General features: G+C 37.8%; 1 protein-coding gene across 1 annotated transcript in view; it reads right to left on the reverse strand.

Annotated features, from left to right (window-relative positions):
* The window catches only part of HDGFL1 (HDGF like 1), a 314838-nt gene that overhangs the window by 235878 nt on the left and 62173 nt on the right, over nucleotides 1-16787 (reverse strand). Inside the window, exon 4 of the transcript XR_012434171.1 lies at nucleotides 632-834. The gene's annotated coding sequence lies outside the window, so the exon portion shown is untranslated. The remainder of the gene's footprint in view (nucleotides 1-631; nucleotides 835-16787) is intronic.

Genomic DNA, 16787 nt, shown 5'->3' on the forward strand with positions numbered 1-16787 from the left:
AAGATGGCTAACAATGATCCACATCTATTATCTCTAAAACATATATTATGTTTTCTTCAGAAGCGTAGTTAAAGGTAACTTTTATGGTTGATTACCAGTGAACATAGGGCAGGGATTTATACAGAGAGTCTAGAGCAGGGGTATCCAATGTTTTGGCTTCCCTGGGCCACGTTGGAAGAAGAAGAACTGTCTTGGGCCACACATAAAACACACTAGCACTAACAATAACTAATTAGCTAAAAAAAAAAAAAAAAAAAATCACAAATAAATTTTATAATGTTTTAACAAAGTTTATGAATTTGTGTTGAGCCACATTCAAAACTGTCCTTGTCTGCATGCAGCCTGTGGGCAGGTTGAATAAGCTAGGAGACTCTAGAGAACTATATCTTTTGCTACCCAGGGCCAACTGCTGCCCGTTGGGTAAATATTACAATCTATGTACTCTCTTCCTCTTCTCTCATCTTGTCAGTAAAATTTCTCAAGCCATCAAATTGTCCAGAACTACATGGGCATAGATTCTTACATCAATAAGTATAGGTAGAATGTGAATATGAATTGCCACAGTGACTCACATGGCCAAAGTCTCGCTCTGATTTCTGTAGTATTTCTATAACCAGTACCCTAGGAATACCTACATAGTTCTGAAGTATAAACCTGCAGTTCCTTCACTTGCCACAAACTCCTCACAGTGAACACAATGTGGAGAGTGGTGTTGTTCATGCAATTTGCTCTTCATTCTTCCTCACTCTTGGCTTGACCACCATCTTGCCTCACTCCCTTCTTTGCCCCTAGGTCCAGTGCAGTTGAGAGCTTTGTTGTGTCCTCGCCTGAGTCCTAGGACATGAAACAGTTTCAGTATTTTGGCAAAGCCTAGTACCATAGAGAGAGGAAAGCAAATCAAATGTTCTCTAGAGACATGATCATAAAATATCAGATTCTGAATCAGCAGAGTAACATAATAGGCAAATCCTGTTGATTTCAATGCTTCAAATTTCTTACTGTTTTTCTTCTTGGTAATTTCATTGGATGTGGAAAAACAATTTAAGAAATTAGTATTTATCCCTTTATAAAAACACAGAACAAACAAATCTAAAATAATACTGTCCAAAAAGGGAAAAAACAGATGAGGCTCTTGTCAATTTTTTATTGGCAGTGCAGAGTGTCACACTAATAAAACTGAATTAAATCATTAAATATTTAAAATGATTTTCTAACTCTAGTTTATTGAATGAATTCCCATCTATACATTCGAAACTCTATTATGAAGTCTACACGTAAAGCAAAATGAAATGTTAAACCAAACAATTTGATGTATTCATCTCAATCAAAAATCCCAGTTCATTTGTCCCATAGAAATCTAAATCACCTCAGAACACTGTGTCACAATGTGTATTTCCCTCACATCAGGAAACATATAATAAAATACCATTACAAATACATCACCCACAAAGTGGTCCTACCTTATAAAATATAACTCATTCATTTTACATGTTTCATTTCATTTCAGTAATAATGTAAAATAGCATTGCCCAATTTACAATGAATGTCAAATTTCTGGTAGAAGACATAACAGATATTTACTAACTTCATTTTTTGTGTCACTCACAACCAACTACATACATAAATATATGTCTTCAACCTCCTTCAAACAAATATTTCTTATGGTAAGGAATAGCTATTTTCCTGTATAGTAAAGGCAGAATTAGATACACAATTACTTCCTTTACTAAAAGACACAATATATCTGCCTGTTGTTATACAGATTTGAATTTATCTCCTCTTAAAAAACACATCTCCTCTTAAAAAACACTACATATATTAAGTTAATGGTATTGAGCTACCGAAGCAATAGTACCAATAAATAAAGACATACAAAAAACACAAGTATTCTCCTGGGTTGTTTTACCCTGCCCAAATCAAAGGAGAAGTTCATCTGTTTGCAGCTATGCTAAAAATCACATTAGGCAACTTTAACAGGAAGCAGGAATCATAGCTCTTGATGAACCTGCAATTTTGATAAGTATGGAGATCTTTCTCTCTTGAAAATGCTTCAAACTCTTTAGTACGGAAACAGACACCCAAGCACTTGCAAGGCACTCTACCTCTCCTCTCTCTGACCTGTCTAGTGTTCCTGTCTCACCATGTAGTTCGTTGCCCAAATCACAAACTCTACTAATTTTTTTTCTTCCTCTCCCTTACAGTCATCCAAATCTGGCAATTCTACCAACACATCTTTTGGATCTATCCACATCATGGAGCCACCATGCCTGGACTTCGCAAGAGCCCCCGTCTTCTCTCCCTTGGTTTGCCTTTCTTTAGGTTGCATTACACTTTCAGACTGCGTCAAAGCTTGTTTTAAACCTGCCTTTTCTCTGTCTTCTCAATACCCAATACTCTTTTGAGCTCTCATAAAGGAAAAGCACTGAAGATCTCTGAAAGAAGGAAGATTGTCCAAGGGGACAAAATCCTGCTGCAGTGAAACACTCTTACAAACGTACACTTAAAGCAGCTGCTTCGCCTTTAAAATGAATAACTGACATGCAGGAAAAACTATACATCACCTTTAAAATGAGTAATTGACATGCAAGAGGAACTATACATAGTTTTCTTCTTTTTTATTTTACAGGAACAGTAGTTACACCTAAGGCAATGATAGTTCAGATGTCCGGTTTCTAACAGAAAAATCTCATAGTCTGTAACTATGTTAGTCTGTGCTTTTCTAGGGAAAAAAAACCTTGCTTTCATATTCCTCCTAAAAATTTTCCTCACTTCCAACCTCCTTCAAAGTTTACCATTCTTTAAGAAAACAACTCAAAGTCATCAACATGTCACATCAGTCCCTTCTCAATCTAACCTTAAATTATTTTATACACCCCAACCACATACCCCATGCTCCAGGCAAAATGGGCTAAAAGGAACTTTCAACTTTCAGCTGCTCTCTGGACAAAGCTTACTCACTCATGTCTCCATGTTTTTGATATGCCATTCCTATTCTTCTAAAACTGCTCAGTTATGCAGGCATTTCTTGGACGTCGCTTCCAGAAAATAAGGACATATGTTTAAAACCCTAGCATTATATTTTACAACCAAACAGACCTGCCAAATAAAGAAGCATTTTCAGATAGAGAAAGGGGTTAAAAGGGAAGGTCACAAAATAATGAAAAATTCAAGTGCGCTTTTAAAATTGTAAGGGGATTTTTAATCCTCCAATTTTATAACTGAAAATATTGATTTTAGATGTACATTATTGTCTCTTGCCTTTTACACATCTACACTGAATTTTAGAAAGAAACAACAGGCCGAGCACAGTGGTTCACACCTGTTATCCCAGTGCTTTGGGAGGCAGAAGTGGGAGGATCACTTGAGGCCAGGAGCTCAAACTCAGCACGGAAAACATAGTGAGAACTCCATCCCTACAGAAAAATTTAAAAATTAGCTGAGTATCATGGTGCATGTCTGTAGTCCAAGCTACTCTGGAGGCTAAGATGGGAGGATCATTTGAGGCCAAGAATTTGAGGTTACAGTGAGCTATGATCACACTACTGCACTCCAGCTTGGGCAACAGAGTGAGACAGTATTTCTAAAAAAGAGAAAAAAGGAAACAACGACATTAGTATTTACTGTAAATAACATCTTAGGTGGTGTTGTGCGTGTGTTTTCTTTTTTAATGCATCCTTTTTCTGTCTCTAGGAAGAAACTTTACTGCAATAAGGAAAAAGGAATACATGATATTCGCTCATTGTATAAGTTTATTGTCCAAGAATAACCCCTCAACAAGTAATCATTATAAGTGTATTGTCCAAGAATATTATTTTCATAAAATATATTTTCTAAATACATACAAATAGATTTTTAAAAAAAAACTATCTGTATTCTCTTCTCTGATCTTTTAATCCAATAAATTGGAACAAACCATTAAAAGACTTTCCAGAAATACGTTTTTCAATAAAAACATGTTTTTGAAATTTTTTTTTTTTGACAGTCTCACCCCATCACCCAGGCTGAAGTACAGTGGTACCATCTCAGCTCACTGCAACCTCCACCTCCTGGGTTCAAGCGATTCTCCTGCCTCAGCTTCCCTAGTAGGAGTACAGGCATGAGCCACCATGCCCAGCTAATTTTTGTATTTTTAGTAGAGATGGGGTTTCACCATGTTGGCCAGACTGGTCTCGAACACCTGACGTCACATGGTCTGCCTGCCTCAACCTCCCAAAGTGCTGGAATTATAGGCATGAGCCACCATTCCAGGCCAAAATTTCTTGGTATTATAACATGGAAGATGAGGCTGTAGTTGTTCTAGTCATAGGTGGCATACTGTATGTTTTAGTGACTCGCTGGCTGTCAATACAGACTATCTTTCCAGGGAAAACACTTTTATACTAATATTGGGGGCAGGGAGAATGTTTGAACAGCTTACTGAAGAATAATGTTTAAAAAATTAAGTACCTAAAAGGAAGCATACTAAAAATGGTATACATTGCTTCTTATATGCATTATTCCACATGCCATAAAACAAAATTAGGAACCTGAATCAGTGATAAAATTATTTTTGTAATTCAATTCTCTTAAAAATAGCTAATTTCAGTGAAAACTGTGAAACTTCGCTTCCTGTTTCTCAGACTCTATGTGTATATGTTATATCATATTGAACTAAAGAGAATATCCAACTAGGAGTTAGATGTATCAGGCTTCTAGTTCATGCTACCCTGCTCAACTTAGACTAAGATATTTAAACCACTCTGTGTCCCAGTATCTTCAAATATAAAGTTAAGATTTTTAATCTATTTTAACATATTTGTGTCTGTCTCAGCATATTACATTTAATTATGTATGTATATTTTCTCACATTAAATAATAAACCCCTGAGAGTTAAGGCTATATCTGAGTTATCTTTGTCTTCCCCATAGGATAGTTTTTAACACGCTAATATATCACAAATAGTAGAGAATTGAACATTTTACTTTAGAATTATAATTCCCCAAAATGTGAGCCAGAAAAGAGTTGTAAGATCCAAACATTTGTGAAACACTGAGTTAAATAAACATAATTGAATTTCTTTACTGCAGAATATATCAGAAGCTTAATACACATATATACTCTGTAACTATCTCATAGGAAACTACAGTCAATGGTAGAATCTCCCTTAACCAACTGATCAGCACCAGCAGTGTCTTTCTTTATTGAAAAAGTTTATCAAAGGCAATAATCGTAATCAATGAATGTTTAAAAAAAAAAGCTTCAGCCAGGCACGGTGGCTCATGCCTGTAATCCCAGCACTTTGGAAGGCCGAGGCAGGTGGATCAAGAGGTCAGGAGATCGATACCATCCTGGCTAACATGGTGAAACCCCGTCTCTACTAAAAAAATACAAAAAATTAGCCGGACGTGGTGGTGGGTGCCTGTAATCCCAGCTACTTGGGAGGCTGAGGCAGGAGAATGGCGTGAACCAGGGAGGCGGAGCTTGCAGTGAGCCCAGATCACGCCACTGCACTTCTGGGTGGCAGAGTGACTCAATCTCAAAAAAAAGAAAAGCTTCACTTTCACTTTCTAGGTGGCCATGGTCTCTGCTTTGAGTACATTCTATGAGTGGAGTTTCCAGCATAGCCCTCCCTTTCGTGTGTGTGGATAAAAGTCACACATACTACATCATCTATGATTTCTAGATTTGGGTTATTTTAATTAAAATAACATAAAAATAATGGAAACTAAATTTCATGATTTGATTTTTTAAAATTGTTTATAGTTGATAGGTCATTCCTAATTTGATAGTAATGCTTTTTGACTCAAAGGTTTTGCTAAAGTTCAATTTTAGTTTTTATTTATATAGTTCTCTTTGCACACGCATATGTCACTGATTTACACAGTATTTCATTACAGTATATAATTACAGCAACAAGCACCATGGGCATAATCCAGGATGAAGACAAACAAAACTGCCTTCTTAGCATCAACTCACCTGAAGGGAGCTCTGATAGATGAACTACAGAATGGCCCCCATTGATGTCTACTCACTGAGCCGTGGGCATACTCGAAAGAGGTGAACATAGAGCATCTCTACAGCTGGAGAGTTAACTGGGGAATCACTTGCAAGAACGTTCACTGTGTGCCACTGTTCTGCAAAATACATTGTGAAGGAGCTTGATCTGAGAGGTCAGAAAGCGTCTTTCAAATCTAAAATCGTCTGTGATCATTAAGAAGATCGACTATGAAGTTATTTTCTCACTGTATGTCCTATTTTCCCAAGAAGACTACAGAGCCTGTTAGGGTGGAAAATATGGTTTTTTATTTCTATCTTATGAGGTAAATTCCATAATGCTGTATCAAGAAAAAGTATTCAAAATATATATGTTAATGTTTAAGTCTGAATAAATTTATTCATACATTACAGTATGAGTGATGCTAAAAGTATCGTCAATACAAGATGATCCTGGTTATTTTTTCACTGTCTAGTTGAGTCATCCAAAGGCTGGCCTCAGTTATCCCAAATTCATGCTGCCTTTTACCAATTAAGATAGTAGTATACTACGGGAAACTTCAAGGCACTGTTTGTTTACAAAAGCATTTAGATAGGAATGAATGACCAACTGATAAAGCATCCATTTGGGGTTTAAAATACATTTGCAACTCATGAGGCATTTACAGAGCTATGGCAGAAAGTATGCTATCTAATTAGGGTCTAACTAATGATCAAGAATGTAGTGGTGACTTTTCTTGCCACTCCATCCAAGATTTTTAGATCTTCCATTTGTAATGATGACAGTAAGCAATAAGGAGTTGTCCAAAACATAGCAGCTTGCAAACCCCTCATTTCTAAATCCAAAGGAGAGTATACCGAGATAAATAGTCTATGGCAGCTGTTATAAAGGGTGAAAAACAAATGACTTTATTGCTCCAATTACTCTTCTACCCTGTCAATTTGCACATACACATACCTTGTTCTTCTCTCTCCTGATGGTCAAATTTGCACAAGTAGAAGATCTAGTTCAAAAACAAAGCTGTCTACTGCAGATAACATTTATCTGATTATTATTATAAGCAAATTTGTCTTTCCACCAAACAAACCAAGAATGTCAAGAATCTTCCTGCAACAAACACCCAGTTAGAATTTGTTCCAGACAATTTAGATGTACAACTTAGGACTTTCACTTTGCTTCACAAAAAAAATAGTTTCACAGTTTGAGAAATTAGTTGTGAAATGAACCAAGGGTCTCTGTAAAGAGTATCATATGAAGCATTTCTCTTTATTTGAAAACAAATAGTAAATCTTGAGTTCTTAGCGAAAATGTCACTTCCAGTGGTTTTTTCCCCTTAAAGAATATTCATTTTAGTTCTAAAATTGCAAAAGACATAAATCAGTAAAATAAATAAATGTTTCAAAGATATTTTGCTTTAAAGCACCTCAAGATAAAAGTTGTGTATTCCATGGCTAATACTCAAAGCTAAGTTCATCTTTCAGGTGGACTGCAACAGAGAATTTTCTTCTGCATTCATGAGTCATTTGAACCATTGTCATAGTTTCCCAAATGCCACCTAAATCATGTCAATCGTAGGAGTCAGGGAGAGGCTGAAGACAGCTCTAAGCTCAAATATGTTAACCAACTTTATTCAACCATAACTAGTCTGTTGTACAAGCGAACACGGGGAGTGGCATGGTTGAGCTGAACATTCTTAACTCTCAAACAACAAACTAACAAACCTTCCAAAATTGTCACTTCTACTATTATGCCGTAAACACCACAAATGCTACATCACAGCTGCCTAAATTAATTTGGGAATCACAGGAATGTCCATGAAAAGTTACAAATTATATGCAGGCAACAAGATAACTAGGAAAAAAGCTAACTTCCACAAGTATTCAAGTTGTGTTGGAAAGAAAAACTCTTCCTAGCAAGTCAAACCTTCACCAATCAGAAAGCCAGGTACATTGCCTTCCAGACTCTCTGTTCCATAGATCCCTGCAATTCAGAGTTGAGCTGGCACCAGTTGGAATCAGGTAACGTCTAGACAGCACATGGCAAACATCAGTTACTCCTAAGTTCAAAACTAAAACTAACTTAACTGCTCACCCTCCTACCACAAACCAGCCACAGATAACTGTTTCCATGTCTTCAGTTATTCTGATCTCATCAGAAATGCCAGAAAAAGAAATAAGACATGAAAAGAGAAATACATAAGAGATGTTTCTACATTGCTCATTATCTTCGGTTTCAGACAACCTGTAATCTTTGGAAATTGCTAAATACTAAAGAGGTACTTACAAACACCCATAAAAATACTAAACGAAGCCAGGGCCAATCTTTGCATTTCTATTACTCACCATAGTTTGGAATAGGAATTAATAAACTTCACAAATTAACTAACTGCTGAGAAGCATGAGTCAGATTCACCTTCCACCTCCCAAAGGTTTGCCAACAAATTCATTCCTCCTCTTTTCTTTATTAATATACACAAACATAGTTATACAGCAGCACCTTATCTTTCTCTTCTTGGTAACACATATGCAAAAGTACATTGCCAAGAAATAGTGGGATTTAAAAGCAATCTTTCAGGAAAATTTTACTTAAGATTAGATGATAAAAATAATTATTGAAAATCAACACAAAATTCCAAATAAAAACTAAAAGCAGGCCAGGCACAGTGGCTCACACCTGTAATCCCAGAACTTTGGGAGGCTGAGGCAGGCAGATCACTTGAGATCAGGAGTTCGAGATCAGCCTGGCCAACGTGGTGAAACCCCGTCTTTACTAAAAATATAAAAATTAGCTGGGCGTGGTGGTGCATGCCTGTAATCCCAACTACTCAGGAGGCTGAGGCAGAGAAGAATCACTTGAACCTGGAAAGCGGAGGTTGAAGTGAGTCAAGATCATGCCATTGCACTCCAGCCTGGAAACAGAAAATTTTAAAAAAACAACAAAAAAAAAACAAAAAACAAAACAAAAACCCAAAAAACTAAAAGTAGTCTACAATGCTTTTCAGAGGAGGGTTTTAGATTACGTAACTTTTTAAGACAATGCAGATTTCTCACTAACCAGTCAACTATATTTTTCAAAAAATTGTTTTAAAATACGTTTTTATTAGCTTGGGTAACATGGTGAAACCCCATCTCTACAAAGGTGCAAAAAATTAGCCAGGCACACACATGTAGTCCCAGCTACTCGCAAGGCTGAGGTGGGAGGATCACCTAAAGCTGGGAAGTCAAAGCTGCAGTGAGCCATGATTGCACCACTGCACTTCAGTCTGGGCGACAGAACGAGACCCTGTCTCTAAGCAGATTTTTAAAAATAAAATAAAAATGTTATATTATCATAAAGAACTTAGAGTACAACCGATGCTTTTGTGTCGCTTTCTATTGTGATGTCAGCAAAAACTAGGTTAACTCAGGCTGAGGTTTGACTTACACTATATAAAACTGAACCCCAAATACTTTCCCTAAAAGAAAAATATGACAACAACATAAATTAACTTTCCCAGTATACATAAGGCCCTTCCACCGGGCAGCAGTGAAATGGAGATAAAGCTGGAGCTCCGTGCATCATCAAACACACTTGAGTTCTAATCTGGATACTGCCACCTGTACCATGCATCTTCGGGCAGGTGATTTCACCTCTCAGTGTATTTGTTTTCTTAAAAAATCTTGCCGGGCGCAGTGGCTCACACCTGTAATCCCAGCAGTTTGAGACGCTGAGGTGGGCAGATCACAAGGTCAGGAGTTCGAGATTAGCCTGACCAACATGGTGAAATCCTGTCTCTACTAAAAGTACAAAAAGTACCTGGGTATGCACGGCCTGTAATCCCAGCTACTCAGGAGGTTGAGGCAGGAGATTTGCTTGAACCTGGAAGGAGGAGGTTGCGGTGAGCCAAGATCGCACCACTGCTCTCCAGCCTGGTTGAGAGAGTGAGACTCCGTCTCAAAAAAAAAAAAACTTTACTTATTCAACATATGTTTACTGAATGCTTACTTTGTGCCAGGTTCTGCATTACGAGATGAAAATACCTTGATAACAAAACAAGGGCACTGATTTCATGAAGATTATATTCTAGAGGAAATGAGAGCTATTTTAAAAAGCAATTGTGATCCTGAAGAGTAGCTTAAAAGGGAAGGATGCGCTGTGTGGGACCAAAAACAAGGGAACCCACTTTAAAGGATTAGGAGTAACTGTCTAAGGAACTGCTATGTAAGCTACAACCTAAGGGATACATGGGAGAAAGCTGAGGGAATTGTAGGAAAAAGCACTCAGACAAAGAGGAAATAAAAGATGGCAAGATAGTGCAGGATGATGGGCGTGCTCAAGGAAGTTATGAAGTCCTGTGTGGATGGATGGACTGAAGAGAGAAGGCAAAAGACAGCAGCAAGAGTGGGGCTAAAGTCGCTGCCATGGGCCAGAGCTAGAAGAGACCCGTGAACTATGTTACAGGAACTTGGACTTTATTCTAGGGACAAGGGGTAAACATCCCAGAATTTAACGAGTAAAGACAATTTGATGCGTATCTTTGAGGTTTAGTCTAGCTGCAGAGCAGAGCATACAATGGAGCAAAGTGGATGCAGAGATATTAGTTAGGGAACTGTGGATTATCCAGGCAGAAGGAGAGATCTGTTTGTGGTAGAGGATCAGGAAAGAAGTGGAGAAATCTGTGAGAGATTTAGGGAAAAGAATGATCAAAATTTATAACATTCTATTTGGGACACAGGGGCAGACAAGACTAGCAAGAGAAAAAGAGATTCTCCAACTATAAAATAAGGATATTTGCCAGGCGCGGTGGCTCACGTCTGTAATCCCAGCACTTTGGGAAGCCAAGGTGAGTGGATCATTTGAGGTCAGGAGTTTGAGACCAGCCTATCCAACATGGTGAAACCCTATCTCAACTAAAAATACAAAAATTAGCCAGGTAGTAGTGGCTTGAGCCTATAGTCTCATCTACTTGGGAGGCTGAGGCAGGAGAATTGCTTGAACCTGGGAGGCAAAGGTTGCAATGAGCCGAGATCACGCCATTGCACTCCAGCCTGGGTGACAGAGTGAGGCCCTGTCTCAAATAATAATAATAACAATAATAAGGATATTAACCCTAACCTATGTTGTTGTGTGAATAGAAATGTAAATGTGACAACATGTATTCAATATCTCCTGCAGTAACAGATGATCCAAAAAAAAAAATGAAAATAGCTCTTTTTAGTTTGAAACCAAACGTCACACTTCTCACAAGTAATGCAAGCTGGATTATTTTCTTCTGGGTCATATCCAATAGCTTTGAACTCTTCCATTGTGCTTAAGGACAGAGTGCACAAATGCAAATGGCAGTGATGGGAAATTGCCCCCATGCAAACGGGAATAAGTGTGGCCAGTGTCCCATTGTCTATCACTATGTAGAAATTGCCTATAGCGAGTCCTCCAGATTAGTTATTGTTTTCCTTTACATGTTGCAGATATTCCTTGAGCAACCAATAAAAAATATTACTTGAGAATATATCTCCATCAGTTTGGTAAGATTTCTAATTAAGTTTGTGAAGACAATAAAGACCATATGTTTGCATTCTTTTCCAATGAAGTCTATTTTTACTGCAGTAGGCAGAACCCCTCGTGGGGAAAGCCTTCGGGAATGAATAAAATCTTGAGATACTGCATACCTTGCAACCCACAGTGGCCCAAACAGAGTCTTGGGGGTCTGCAGAACTGCATTTAGGACCGTGCATTAGGTGCATGTATACTGAGTGGGCACTTCTGCCATTGGCCATATGTGGACCCACCCTAGATCAGAGTACAGGAGAAAGACAGCAATGCAGGACAGGAGGAGCCTGATCTGCTCATTTTACTAGAGACACAGGCCATCGTTCCCAACAAGGAGGAGGTGAACTTTCTATGCTACGTGTTAACACGCATGGATTTATACTTCACATTTATAATGACACAGTTCTGATAAAAGAACAGGAATTGAGTGAGCATTTTCTAGATTAATAAGACCTGCATAACATTATGCAAAAGTATTATTTTCTCCCTCAGCATTCTATGTGCCACGCTGTGGGGACACATCCTACTCAACAACTAAGTCAGTGGGGAAAAAGCTGCCTAGAGTCAAAGTCACTCTCGAACATTCCTTAAGTTGCCCATGAAGAACAATATCCCTGGTTTTGCACATACTTCACTGTCTCTAAATAAACCTCACACAGTTAGCTTTTCTTCCAGCACTGAAACAAATTACTGTTTCTTCAATAGAGAAACCAGATGAAATACCAGGCCTGCATTTAACAGCTATATTGGAAACAAGGGGGAAAAAGAGTCTGTTTTTTGTACTTTTATTAAGTCCACGTAGTTAAGCAATTTAGAGCCATATAACTCCACTGTAGGTGAAATGAAATTACTTTTTTCTCCACTTTAAAAATTGATGCTCAGATAAAATCCCATTCTAATTATTGAAAGACTACAGGCACGCACCACCATGCCCGGCTAATTTTTGTATGTTTAGTAGAGACCAGGCTTCACCATATTGGCCAGGCTGTTCTCGAACTCCTGACCTTGTGATCCGCCCACCTGGGCCTACCAAAGTACTGGGATTACAAGCATGAGCCACCGCGCCCAGCTTATTTGTGTTCTTAATGAATTGAAATGTTAAATGTGAAAAAAAAAAAAACACAACAAAGCAAATTTTAATATTTTCCTCCTCTTTTCTCACTGACATATGTACATCAATCCAAATTAATTTCAAACTCACTTTATTCCAATTCCTTCATTGATTCCTATTTAATTTTGGAAATAGTAGCCAAGTTCAAGGTTATCTGCTATGTCCCTCCAGGTCCACTCTCCCTGCCTCCCGTTTTTTGTCGTTGTTGTTTTGTTTTACTCCACAGGTTGAGCTCCATGGACCACATCAACAGGCCCTCTTGCTTCTGCCTTCCTGCTGTGTTTAGCAAGTGGGATACCTTCGCAGGAGGTGGATGGAAGGAAGGAGAAAGAAGACAGTGAATTTTTTCCCCTGGTTCCATTCTGTTAAGTTTGTCCAGGACACAACTCACTATTCCTTCAAGGTGTTGTCCTCTGCGAGACTATCTGATACGTCTCCTCCTCTCGTCCTTTTGGAGCTGGGGTGTTAGCAGCTCATCCAATACTACCCAATTCCCACACCTTTATAAATAAACACTCCTTGCACTATTCTAATTTCAGTGTGCCATCTGCTTTCTGTTTGAGATCTAAATTATACAATTTAATTTTACAGATGGAGAAACAATCTGATAAAATTTAGGTGGCACGCACAAGGGAACACAGCTACTTAGCCAGTCAATGAACGACAGAGAGGAACTAAAACAGAACACTCTGCTGCCAGTAACAGAAACTTCTCTGGAACTAATTAAACAGACAAAAAGATGGAGATGTGTGTTGGATCACATAGCTGGGAAATTCAAGAGAACTGACTGTGAGCGCTGGTAGATGCAGGAGATTGACTTTTGTCAACAGGAAAGTGTCTCCTTTCTTCATCCCTTTCTTCTCCATGTTGGTTTCATTCTCAGGCAGGCTGTCCCCACACAATCAAAAACATAAGTGCCAGAAACTATAAGATTACTTCTCTTGGAAGTCCTAGATGATTATCACTGAGCTAGCAGCAGTCCTGTGCCCACCCATGAACTAATCACAGAGAATTCTAGTTGGTCAGGTTAAGATTACTGTCCATCCCTGGAACTGGATAATAGAATGAGCCACACTCAAAAAACTGAGACGGAGAATCAATGACTCTTGAAATAAAAACAACTTATGTCAGCAGTAGGGATAAAAGGAATGCTGCATAGGCAAAAACAACAGATATCTCTGGTATTTAGCGACAAGAAAGGAGTCAATTCTTATTATAAACGCCGTTCAATTTGTGTTTTACTATCGACATATACATAAATCAAATAACACTGACCTAACCTGAACCTTCTTTCATGGAAGAAAAAGAAAATTATCAAACTATAAATATGACATCTGTATGGAAGTTACAAACCACAGAATACTTTCACATACATTATCTCATTTAATTTGGTTTTTCTGAACTAGGGATTCAACATTTCTTGCTTATAGCATTTTTGAGGTCAGACAAATGTTTGTGAACTTCAAGAATCTCAAGATTATTTCTAATGCTTCAATTGTGTTCACATATTGTTGAGAAACTACAGTATAAACATTTGAGAAAACTTCATGGTTGTCAGTTTTATTGTGCTAAGAATCTCTGTGGAAATTCAGCCAGAGAACCATCAAGACATATTTCTGAGCCAAAGGCCAAAGTTCCTCAACTGGTCATGTCTTTTTTTCTGCAACTGCACTTTACCCAGGACCCAGGGGTCACTGTAATACTAAAAATACAGCTTTCTCACTCCCTTTTGAAAACAACTTGACTGAGATTTTTACCATAATATTGCAGAAAAGCATGGTTACATGTGAGTACAAAAATTCCAAACCATTGATCAAGAGGTCAAGGCTGGAAAACTCTTGTTATGGGTTTGAAGCAAGCTGTGGTTTGCACTGGTGAAATTTAGCGGTCAAAAACAAATGAACAAGACCCCAGGATGAAGCATTTAATGAGTCAGGGAATAGTAACAAACTTTGTCTGGAGCTTACAAATGTGAACCCTGAAGGAGCCAATCCTTCAAGATAGATCTTGAGTGGCTAATTGGACCTAAATCCAAAACAGTGCCAAGCAGCCATTTGCTGACCAGAGGTCACACATGCACTCTACATTTCTGGATAACCCCACACTCACTAAACTTTAGGACTTCCATTGCTTTCTATTCTCGTCCACACCACCTGAATCAGCCATTAGAGTGCGACCTGCATCAACCAATTAGAATTCAACGAGTGCCAACCAGTCACGACTAAGGAAGTGGTCCAGAGTGGGAACTTGGGCAGGAACCCAACACAAACCCCCTTTGTTCTCTTGGAACACACCTTTGTTTTGTACCCAGGGCTACATCTCCCCAGTTTGCAAACCTCTCTGGAATACAATTTCTTTCCTTTTTTTTTTTTTAATAAAAACCCTTTTCAGATTTATTGGCACTAATTAGAACTTGATTCATGAATTTGGGAGAAAGGACAAATGTGTTAACTTGAAAGGTTGGGCAGAATTTGTTTTTGTTCTTTCTTGATGAAAAATAAAAATTTTTAAAAACACCAATAGCCATATATATGTTTTATATATATATATATATTTTTTTTTTTTTTTTTTTGAGAGAGAGAGAGAGAGAGAGATCTCTCAAAGGTGTATATATCAAAATTTCAGAGATAAATCCCTGAGTCAGGATTCTCAGGGTTCATCTAACTCTACATCATGTAATTTTTTTAACATGCCTTTCTAAAAAACTATGGCAAACACTGACCAAACTAATCAGGAGACTGAAGGGCAGTAGTCCCCAGGACAGAGCTTATTTGGTGCTACTAGTTAGAAAAACTGAAGTTGATACTTCTGTCAAAACTCAGAAATATTTTTGTAACACTTGACGTGAGAGTCAAGTGAAAATCCCTGCTGTTTTCAGGAAAAGTCTGAGAGAACTGGTGACAGCTAGGATACAGGGATAACAAAGGTGGCCGGTGAAAGGTGGCCCCAAAGTCCTGAGCTTCTGTGTCTTCATTTAACAATGCTTACCTTTTCTTTCCTAGCAATTCGAACATGGTCCAAAGGAAAGCAGTCCAAGTCAGTCCGCCTCTTTACAACCCCAGTCACTGAGCAGCATAAGAAGGAACCATTTCAGGCTATGAAATTTTCTTTTGTAGAGAGTCAAGAGGCATGCTTTAGTCTATAAGCTACATCTGGGGGAATTATCTAAAAGTAAACTCAAAGAAAGCTTATCAAAATCTTTGATGCATTTTTGAAGTTTAAGTTGAAATGAAAGGCAGTTCTGGTAACCAAAATTCAGTCACAGATGAATCAGGTCCAGGATCAATTTAGACAAGTATCTGAGTATATCATATCTGGTCAACTTGGAATCTCCCCATTTTCTAAACAAATGACTGTGTAGTATCATTTAAAACCCACAATTTAAACTGTTTCATTTCAGTCTATCACATAAACTTTGACATGTTTACACTATGTTGGGAAAAGGTTGTAAGCAAGTAAATGTATCAGATATTGAGAAGCAAAATAAGAGACATTGCTGTGGAAAGAATCATATTGCTTTGCCCGACCTTTGATATGATGTCCAACAGGTAACAGCAAAGTTAAGAAAGAGATTGGATATCAAGATTCAGCCCCTGGGCATCTCCGTCTGAGTTTTAAATCCTGAACCTGAACACCACAGTATTATAGTTTACCACCACTACTGCAGGAAAGATGCACAGAGGAAAAAAAGAAGAATAGGCCAGTGAGTTAATTTTTAGACACGCCTTTCAGTAAAATATACTTAATATTTACTTCCCAACAAATAAAAGAATAGATGCATGCATGACACAGGTGTCAAATATTGATATTATATACTAATTAAATGCATAAAATTACACATACAATTATATGTTCTAATATTATCACAAAGCATGTTCAATGTGTTAAAAAATTCAGTCCCATCCCGAAAACATTGTATAATTTAAATATATAATCATACTGTCCCTTGGAAAATGACAGATAGCCATATAATGGGACCACAACAAATAGTATAACTAACAATAGAAAAAAACTATCAACACAAAATGATTTTCTTTTCAATAAAAGAATCTGCAAGGTTAATCTACATTATCTTTGTGTTTCTCATTTTATATTCTCCCCTAAAATGCTACTTTTCCAATAAAATGTAAATAATTTGCATTCCAAAGCATGAGGTGGAAGAAAGTTTGCCAC

Source organism: Macaca fascicularis, chromosome 4 (genome assembly GCF_037993035.2).
Source record: "Macaca fascicularis isolate 582-1 chromosome 4, T2T-MFA8v1.1".
Lineage (NCBI taxonomy): Eukaryota > Metazoa > Chordata > Mammalia > Primates > Cercopithecidae > Macaca > Macaca fascicularis.